General features: G+C 56.4%; 1 long non-coding RNA gene across 2 annotated transcripts; it reads left to right on the top strand.

The window, feature by feature from the left end:
• The first annotated feature begins 369 nt into the window (after positions 1 to 369).
• Positions 370 to 8,715, top strand: LOC121095015. 2 transcript variants are annotated; one of them, XR_005829980.1, is made up of 3 exons: positions 370 to 541; positions 963 to 1,068; positions 8,547 to 8,715. It is a non-coding gene; the product is annotated as an uncharacterized LOC121095015 (long non-coding RNA). The 2 variants fall into 2 exon arrangements; XR_005829981.1 differs by lacking the exon at positions 8,547 to 8,715 and adding an exon at positions 4,017 to 4,109.
• The last annotated feature ends 392 nt before the right edge of the window (positions 8,716 to 9,107 follow it).

The raw sequence follows: 9,107 nt of genomic DNA on the forward strand, positions 1-9,107 counted from the left end.
GGTCTTCATCCAATTCCAATGTGACTTAACTCCCCCAGTCTTCCCAAGCTTCAGTACTGAAAGGAGATGGCAGGTTTTGTCTACCGCCCCCCCCCCCCCCCCGCCTTTTCTTCTCACATCCCCACTCAGTAAAAGCATCTTCTGGTTGGCTTTACCAGTGCCACCAGGCCAGGTCTCTCAGAGCTGCTGGACCAGCCTGTGTACACAGAGCCACAGGTGTGTGGATGCACACAGTACCAGTCACTGAGCACTTGGGTGGGTTTGGGCACTCGAGTAACAGCTCTGCTCCTTCCTCTGGTTACTGCCAGTGCCTCTAAAAACCTTCTCTCTCTCTTGTCACCTGGTGGGTGATGGGAGGACTCAAGCCTGTGTTCTTTCTGCTCTTGCAGGGCAGGACAGGAGATGCTGAAGAGAGGCATGCCTGGGAGAGGGCTCAGGGTCTGCAGCCAGCCCTCAGTCCCCTGAACCCACACCGAACGTGCTGTGCTGAGTGTGCGCCAGTGCAAAGCAGGTGTAAAGTGCTCCATGGAGTAAGGAACAAGTAAGTCAGCAAAGACTGAGGCCTGGGATGTCCTGAAGATGTCTTGGTAATCAAAGCACTGTTGCAAGGCAATGAAATCAGTTTGTTGGGCATGTGAGCAGAGGCATCCAGCCTGCTGCTGGGGCAGGACCTGCACAGCCTTGGCTGTGGTGCCCATGTCGGAGGCTTGTTACTGCGAAATTAAGCCAGCAGCATCTATGCTCGTTCTGCAGTTAGTGGAGGTGAGGGCAGAGCCCAGGAGCAGGACCACCTGCTCAGCTGCTGCCTGACAGCTGCTGTTCATCAGTAGTCCTGATCAGCTTCCTGATCAGAAGCCCCGGGTTTCAAAGCTGTTTCTCCTCCTCTCCACCCCACTGATTTTCCTCTTTACTGTTTATCCTGGTCTCTCCTGATTCTGCTGTGAATCGATGGGAAAATGCAGTGGAGGAGAGCTCGGCATGCCTTTCCTGCCTCCCTGACCTGGTTGCTTCCCGAAGGAAGTGTGGCTGAGTGAGGCACCTGCCCTCGACTGACTGGACATCAGATGGGTAAGTGAAGTGCCCGGGGTGGTGGGGCTGGTCCTACAGTGACACAGCATGCAGTGGGAGAGCTCTTTGCCCTGGAAAACCAGCAGAATCAAAGGCAGGAATGGAGATTGTGCCTGAGCTGTTTTGCTGGTGATGAGGGCATCAATGCAATCTGGCGAGACGTGGCTCGTTGGAGGTGTGACGATGTGGAGATGCTGAGCAGGCTGCTGGTCAGGCGAGGTGTGTGGGGCTGAAGACTGGAGGGACCACGGGCTGGGATGAGAAGGTTCTGGAAGTATCCCACTCCCTCCCGTCTTTGGAGTCCCTGTGTGGTACCAGCAGCCTTGCTGGGTCTGAGAAAAGATATAGTGGGATCTGCATGAGAGCACTGTGTTGGCTGAACTCCTGCAGGTACAGGGAGGAGAGAAGTGGTTTGCTTTGCAGCCCTTCCCCTTTGTGGATGGTGACCTGTGTCCCCGGGACATGAGTCAATAGCAGGTTTTGGGAGGTGGAAATTTGAATGCTTCCTTAGATTTGGCAGGAAAACGCTAGGAACACAGTTTTGGGAGACAATAGAATAAGGTGAGGGGTGCTGCAGGTAAGATGGATAGCTGATGGGGGAGAAGTGAGACAGGTTGTGTCTGGTGTGATGAGGAAGGAGAGCAAAATCTGGCAGAGCTGGAGGGTTGGGGAAATGGGGCCCAGGTGGTGAGGAGCTCAGCCCCCAGGGCTGCGAGTGCTCCCTGGCCGCATGGCCGTGCAGGCAGGTCTCTGGCAGGGCCCCACCAGCGGGGCTTCCCTGGGGGTCCTCAGCGGGGTCAGGCCCAGGAGAAGATCATGGCAGGGATGAAGAGCATGGGTGCCCATGGGAGGTGCCACAGCGAGTGGCGCAGCCAGCCTGAGACAGTCCCTGCTTGACATGCATTGGAAATGTGCTAGTGGGAAGATGAGTGGATAGCAGGATCACCCCCGAAGGACAGCAGGGTGCAGGCTGGTTGGGAAGCTGTGCTGCTGCATGTGCAGCCCTGCCCAGAGCTGGGGCAGAGCTGCAGGGAGATTGCTCGGGCAGTGCCTGCATCTTGGTGTGCCCCTGAGCTGCCTGGCTGGAGCAACACGTGTGTGAGGAGCGACCTGCCCAAGGCTAGCACCGGGCACCTCGGTGTTGCCTGAATGCTGCTATATACTGTGGAGGAGATGGATGCAAAAGCATCAGTCCTGCAGGCTAACGGCTGTGCTGGATCCGAGGGTTGCGGTCTTCCATGGGGTGAGCACCTCCTGTTAGCACAGGGGGGGCATCGATGCTTCCCTATGCCCTTCTCTCGGTTGAATCACCCTTTTGCTGGGTAGCAAAGTCCCCCCAGGCAGTGCTCTGCCTGTCAGTACCCCATGCAGCTGATGTGCTGTGAAGGCTTCAGGAAATAATCCTTCTCTCTGTGTCCTTCCAAACAAGGGAACCTACTGTAGAGGACAACAGAAGGAGCTTTTCTTTAAGGTCACCTTTCCTGGAGTGGTTCTGCTTTCCTTCTGATCCTGCCTGGGCAACATCTGTCAGATTTTCTGTTTGCTTGCAGCAGAGGCAGGGCCTGAAGATGCTCACTGGGGCATTGACGTGGCCCAAGCACTAAAAAGTACTGTCTGTCTGCAGCTGGCAGAGTTGTGCTGGTGTTTCACCCGGGGAAGCTGGGTGGCATGATCCCAGCTTGCCCAGTGAGAGTGTGGCAGAGCTGGGAGGAGACCCAAGGCTTCTTCAAACATCCTTCTTGGCTCCTCCAGCTTCTCTGCCACCGTACAGCCCAGCCAAGGCTTCGTCTGGCTGTTGGGGCAACACTGGTACCCGGCTGTCTGCCACAGCCAGTACGATGGGTGACAGCGCCGAGATACACTGCACAGGCAGGGCGAGAGCACCCATGCGTGCTCGGCACTGTGGTGGCATTGGGGGCACAGATGGGAGCAGCTTGTGGCCAAGGGGTGAGGCTGGGTGGTCAAGCCCGGACCCCTCGGTGTCACGTCAGAGCCGGGAGGAGCTGCCAGCCCTGGCTGCATGGTGTTTGTGCCTGCCTGGCACGGCAGCAGGAGCGGCGAGCATCCCCTTCCCACGAGTAGCAGCCCCGGGTGCGGAGGAGTTGAGGAGCAGCTAGTTGCTGTGCTCTGTAAGAAGAAATAAATAAAAAGGACTTCTGCAAAGAATATAATCTCCTGGGGAAGAAATTGCTGCTCTGCTCCACCCACGCCATGCATGAGTGGCCCTCATGCACTGACTCATCCCTTCCTCCCCAGGCAGGGTGGGCAGGGCTCTCAGAGCCCGCTGCTGGGGGTGCTCCCCTGGCCTTTCCCCCTTCCCCTCTTACCCTTGTGCTGGGCTGCGGGCTGGGCAGCTGGGATGGCTGTCCTCCGTGGGGCCTTCAAGGGACCCCAGTGCTTGGAGGATTTCAGCTCTGGGTGACTGTGGTCCAACAGGAGCTCTCAGACCGCACATGGCGATGCAGTCCACGTGGCCCCGCCGGTGTTTGCCCCTGCTCAGTGCTGTCAGCCCACCTGCCTCCTCAGCCAGCACGTCCTCATAATCCCAGGGGACCTGATGGGTGTCAGTGTCCGTGCACCTGCTCTGCAGTGACAGAGCTGTGGGTGGTGATGGGATGATGTTTGGGGATGGTGAGGGTGTGCCTGTGTCTCAGGTACAACAGCCCCTGCTGAACACCCTCTCTGAGAAACTAGAGGGGGACGGGGAGAAGTGGGACCCAGGACAGCCTCCACAGAGCTGTGAGACCCCTCAGGGATGGGTTCTTCTCCTTCCCTACTGGATGTACTCATGGAGCTGGTGGAACAGGAGGGCCATTTCTGAAAGGCGGCTTGTCCACTATGGACTAAGCAGGTAGGTTCTTTTAGATGCCTCAGTCCCACACAGGTATCTCCTCTTTCCTCTTTGCTTTTTTCGCTTCTTAATCATGTCTTGATATCCTTGGCTGCAGACACCTGCGTGAAACATCTGGAAACATGGTGCTGAGGTTGGAGACTGACTTGTGGCTTGTCTCAAAAGTGTGGTGTTTGGTGCTGACTCAGAGATTCGGGTGAGTGGTGGGGGACAGGCTGTGGCTCTTGGCATGGTCCCTCCCTGCTCAGCACTGTCACGGCCCCTGAGAGGCTGGTGCTTGTCCTTGTGCTGCTCCTCAGCTGTGAAGCCCTTTCTGTCTGTGCCTCCATCCTTGCTGCAGGTCAAGCAAGGAGGGAGCTCCAGGGCCCTCATGTGGCATCCTGGCCGCGTGAGGCAGGGTGGCCCCATGTGGTCAGGGGGCCGGTGGGGTGCCCCAGCAGCGGTTCTTCGTATGGCATGTCCTGGTTCTGGTCCCTTGCAGGTGCCCCTCAGGGGCACAGTCGCAGCAGTGGTGGGAAGGGGAAGGTGTGGAGTTCCCTTTGCTGCTCCCAGTGCTGGGCAAGCTCAGCAGCATGGCCCTGGTAGCTCTGGACAAGGCTTTGCGGTGGTGTGCGGGAGACGCAGCAGAGGAGCAGCACTCGGCAGCTTGCCCAGAGCTGCTAACTGCAGTATCTGTGTTCGTGACTTCAAAGTGAAGGCTCGAAGTGGCCAGCCCATACAGCCACCCGCACGTGTGCGTGGTGCGGGGCGGGGAACTGGAAAGCACGTGGCACAGGACAGATGAGAGTTAGTGCTGCCGTGCTCACTGCAACGCAATTTGTCTGGCTTGTACTGAGCGAAGCGCTGAGCTGCAAGGAGCTACCTCCTGATGAGGACACAGTGTACCAGAAAATCAGGTGCATGGCTTGATAATAATGCAATTTAGGCTCATACAAGCAGTAACAAGAGACAGGAGCAGAATTCAAGGAGCCAAGCACCTCGTGAGAAAAGAACTGAAGAGGGAGATGTGGGAAGGAGATAGGGAAGACTAGATCTAGGCTGCAATAGGATTGTTGCCTCTAGATGAGGGCTACCGATCTATCCATCCTGGGAAGAGGATGGATGGCCAGAAGGTGGCCCTTGGGCTGCGCTGTCACAGGTGCAGGAGGGTGACGGTGTTGTTTGGCCGCTCTTGTCTGAAGTCTGCTCTCTGTTGGCAGGAAGGGGTCAGCTCCCCATGCCAGGCTGTTTGCATTTTTGCTTTATTTTCTTAATAGACTTAAAACATTTCAACATACAGCCACCGATTCTATGAGCAGGCTGCTGGTGCTCTGGGGGAGGCTGGCTAACAAAGCAGGGAGCATGACTAGGGGATGTTTATGCAAATACAAAATACGCATAATTCACCAAGACATTAATATTAATGATCAGCCTAGCTTAACCCCTTGTAAAACAGTCAGCAACAAAACTGCTCCTGCAGCTGTGTAGAGGTCTCATTTTTCCACTGGCAGCAGCGGGGCTTTCTTCCTGCTTCTGTTTTGCACTCACTTGGGTTCCCAGCTCCCCCCTCAGCACCGGGTGAAGCGATAAAAGGCAGCTTTTAACAGATCCTTGTGCTCTCCAGGGCCATGCAGGAGCTTGTCCTGTACCCATGGAGCTCAGGGCAGCCTCAGGACTCCTTGCTCTACCTTTCCTTCCAGACACAGGATAGATTTTCAAAGTGGCGGCTCTGTGACTTAAGTTTGGGGTTTTTTTCCCCTTCAATTTGGGCCCAGCTTACCCTGATGCCTCTTTTTCCACCCTGTTGCTGTGTAGCGGTTGTATGTTACTTTAGAGTCACCGTTCAGATTGTCTCAGCTGGCACGATACGGTGTTTGAGTCGGTGCTGTGGCACTAAGAGTAGGTTGATGTCTCCTGTAATGAACCTCCGTTCCCGTGTTCAGCTCCATTCAGATTTTCATGGGTTGCTGAAAGTCCATTCCAAAGGGAATGGTTCCAAGAAAGCGGAGCCCAGGTCTGGCTCCAGAGCCAGTGCGTGTGCCGCCAAGGGGACAATACCCTTCTGGAAATTGCTTCCACTTGTGGTTACTCCTGGAAGCAAAAGCATCTGAGAACTACTCTAAGAGCATCTCCAGGGAGATAGGTCCACTGAATAGTCACAGCCTCGTGGGCTGACCTCCCTGCCTATGCCTGTTGGGCAGCATCCCGATGTTCTGGAAACATTCCCCTACTTCTGGCTCCCTTGTTCCCAGCGGGCTCCTGGGCAGCCTGGGTGAAAATGTCTCAAGTTGTGGCACCATCAAAGTTTAGGAGCAGTTGGCAGTGTGGATGGAGATGGATGGGAGAGAGGGATTGAGGGAGGGATAATGCACCAGCTTCTTTCCAGCCTGCCCTCACACCCAGAAGGCAGGAGGCCAGCCAAGACTAATGCTCAGATGCCTCTTCCAGTGTATTTACGTACCTGCATGTAAGCTGGTAGGACGGCACGGACTGGGCTCCACAGTGTGTGAGGTTGGGTGTCGGCAGGTCCTTGTGCACAGAGGTGTGTTTTGCCTCTGTCAGCGGGATTGAACATGAAGCAGTCGTGTCCCCTCGGTACTACTGCTCTGACCTTCCCTGTCCTTTCCTCTCTGCAGATACCTTGACCTTTTTTTCTAGAAACTCTTGATTTGTTTAAACCTGAGTAAGCCTTCCAGTTTTGGGGTTGGAGTGCAGGAACTGCCTTCTTTAATGGCTGCACTCGAGCAATCTTTCCTCCCAGAAAACGGAAGACTGAATGGAGAGCATCAACCCATAATGCAGCCTTCCTTCCTTCTGCTAATGCTCCGTCACTGGTGAGGAGAGAAGCTCTCAGCTCCTGCCAACCAAGTAATGCACTATCATTAAAGCTCTGAAGCAGCAAAATGCTTAAGAATGTCTTCAGAGTGCTTTCCAGAGCCTGGAGTGAAATCTCACAGCTGCAGTGCAAGGCTGAGCCCCACCAGATGCTTAGAGGAGCCCAACTTCCCCAGCTCTGCACCCGCAGCCGGGATGCCTCCCCTCCGGGGCCCGGGCAGCCTCAGCCAAAGTCCAGCCCCCCCAGGGCTTCTGCTGCTCACAGGGGCAGGACATGTCCCCACAGGACCCTTGGGAAGCGCATGGGGAGGTCTCTGTGTTGCAGTCAGGTTTGTGTTTCCCTGGCAAAGCTGACCACATACTTTGGTTTCTCCATTTGTCTTGTGAAGTGTTGAAGCAGGGTGGGGGACACGTTTGGACTGTCGTGGTCCAACCTGGTGATCTGGCAGAGAATTCTTACTGTTTGTTGAGAAAATAAGGATTGCCACATGCAGGATGCTTATGGGATGCACGGGTCCTGGTTCACATTTCTGGTGGTGGTTGAAACTGTTCAGATGTCAGGGACACAGCGCAGGTCTGGCAGGCTGGCCCAGGACCTGGGGAGGCTGTGGCTGCTGGCAGCCTGGCAGGGTGTGCTGGGGTGCCAGGGGGGCTGCACGGATCCCTGACTGAAGCAACTCAGGGAACCTGTCCCAGAGCCGTGGGTCTGTGCTCCAGCACCTCTGCCCTGCCCCTTTGGGCACAGCCCTGCTGCCCTTCTCCCTGCACCCCACAGCTCCCGTTCCCCACATGTCCCTCACTGCCATGGAGCAGGGAAGGACAGGATGGGGAGCAGAGATGGGGTCAGCAGGGCACCCCCTTTGTAGCCGCCTGCTGTGCCAGGAGGGGAGAGAGCGCTGCTGAGTGCAGAGGCATTGCCTTTGCCTCGTGGCTGTGTTGCATTGCTCATCTCTCCTCCTCCCTGCTGCTGCCCTCATTTGGCTGCTTTTTGTAGATGAAAAACGGCCTTTAAAATATAGGCCAAGGTCACCCCTCCCTCCCCACGCAGCAATCACAGCCCCGTGCGGTTGTGCCGTGGAGCTCGGTGACAGCCTTGCAGACATACTGCCTGCAGGTGCTGAGAGCTGCCCCACAGGGATGCAGCACCAGCAATGCCGTGTGTGCCCCCTGGGTGGGCTGGGCAGCAGCAAGGGTGCCAGTTGGTGTCCTGGCTCTAGTGCCACCTTGGCACCCAGGCAGGGCAGCACTGGGCTGGTGGCCAAAGGGCTGGAGCTGGCACCCACCTGTGCCACTGCTGCTCTGTAGCAGGCTGCTTCGCATTGCACATCTCCTACACCCTCTCCTTCAGCTGTAGTGCCAGCTGTCCCTTCATGCCCTGCCAGAGTCATGCTGCTCACCTTGCAGGAGGGATGCCCAGTCCTGCCTGGGTGTCTCCAGAGCAGTGGAACTTGGGTGGTTGGATTTGCAGTGACTCCTGGCCCAGCACGAGCCACTGCAGGTGGAATTTTGTTCCCACAGAAGCGGGAAACATTCTTCTTGCTCACCACTGGGCTTGCTTGCTCCTCCTGGCACTGCCAGCACTACTGACAGCTTTATTCCTCTGTGGTGTGAGCTGGTGGGGGAACTGGCATGCCAGCAGCCCAGCAAGTGTCTGTAGAATTGATGCCTTGCAGACCAGCATCCGATGGGCATGCTCAAGTGTTTTTGCAAGGTGCTGGAGTGGCACCCAAGGGTGCTGTCTGGAAGGGGACATCCGTGTCAGGATGCCTGAGTCCATTTTATTGCACCTTTCTCTTCCTTTTGTTGCTGCTAGACACTGCCGTCTGAGCGCCTAAGCCCTCCGTGGTCCGCACCGTCACCACTCCAGGCCGACCGAGCCAAGGCAAAGTGCACAAATGAACTTCCTTGGGAGCAATCCAAGCCTGAAAGTCCTCTGCCCTCCTTCCAGGCATAAAGGTACTGAATATAAACAGGTTTATTACTTCAAGGGGAAACGGGGGTCTATGGCAGAGCCTCCCAGCAGCAAATGCTGAGCAGCAGCAGCCCTTGATGAGAAGTTTCCCTGTGCCTGTCCCTGATGGCTTTCCAGGTGGGTGCCAGCACTCCCGTTGTGCTTTTAGTTAATGGAGAAAGATAATCCTGATGTCCTAGCCAGCACTGTGTCTGTGCAGTGCCCAGGGCTGTCCAAGCTGCTGATGACTGTTCTGTTTCTTTGTGCTGCTGTGTGCTGCCAGGATCTAGCTCTCTGGCCGGAGTTCCTGGTGCCCCCAGGAGAGGACAAGCTGCTGCCCCAGGCCTGGGCACCATCCTACTCTCAGGGGTGCCACAGTGTGCAGGTGGGGCTGAGCCAGAGGTGGAGGGACAGGAGGCCAAG

Source organism: Falco naumanni, chromosome 10 (assembly GCF_017639655.2).
Source record: "Falco naumanni isolate bFalNau1 chromosome 10, bFalNau1.pat, whole genome shotgun sequence".
Classification (NCBI taxonomy): Eukaryota; Metazoa; Chordata; class Aves; order Falconiformes; family Falconidae; genus Falco; species Falco naumanni.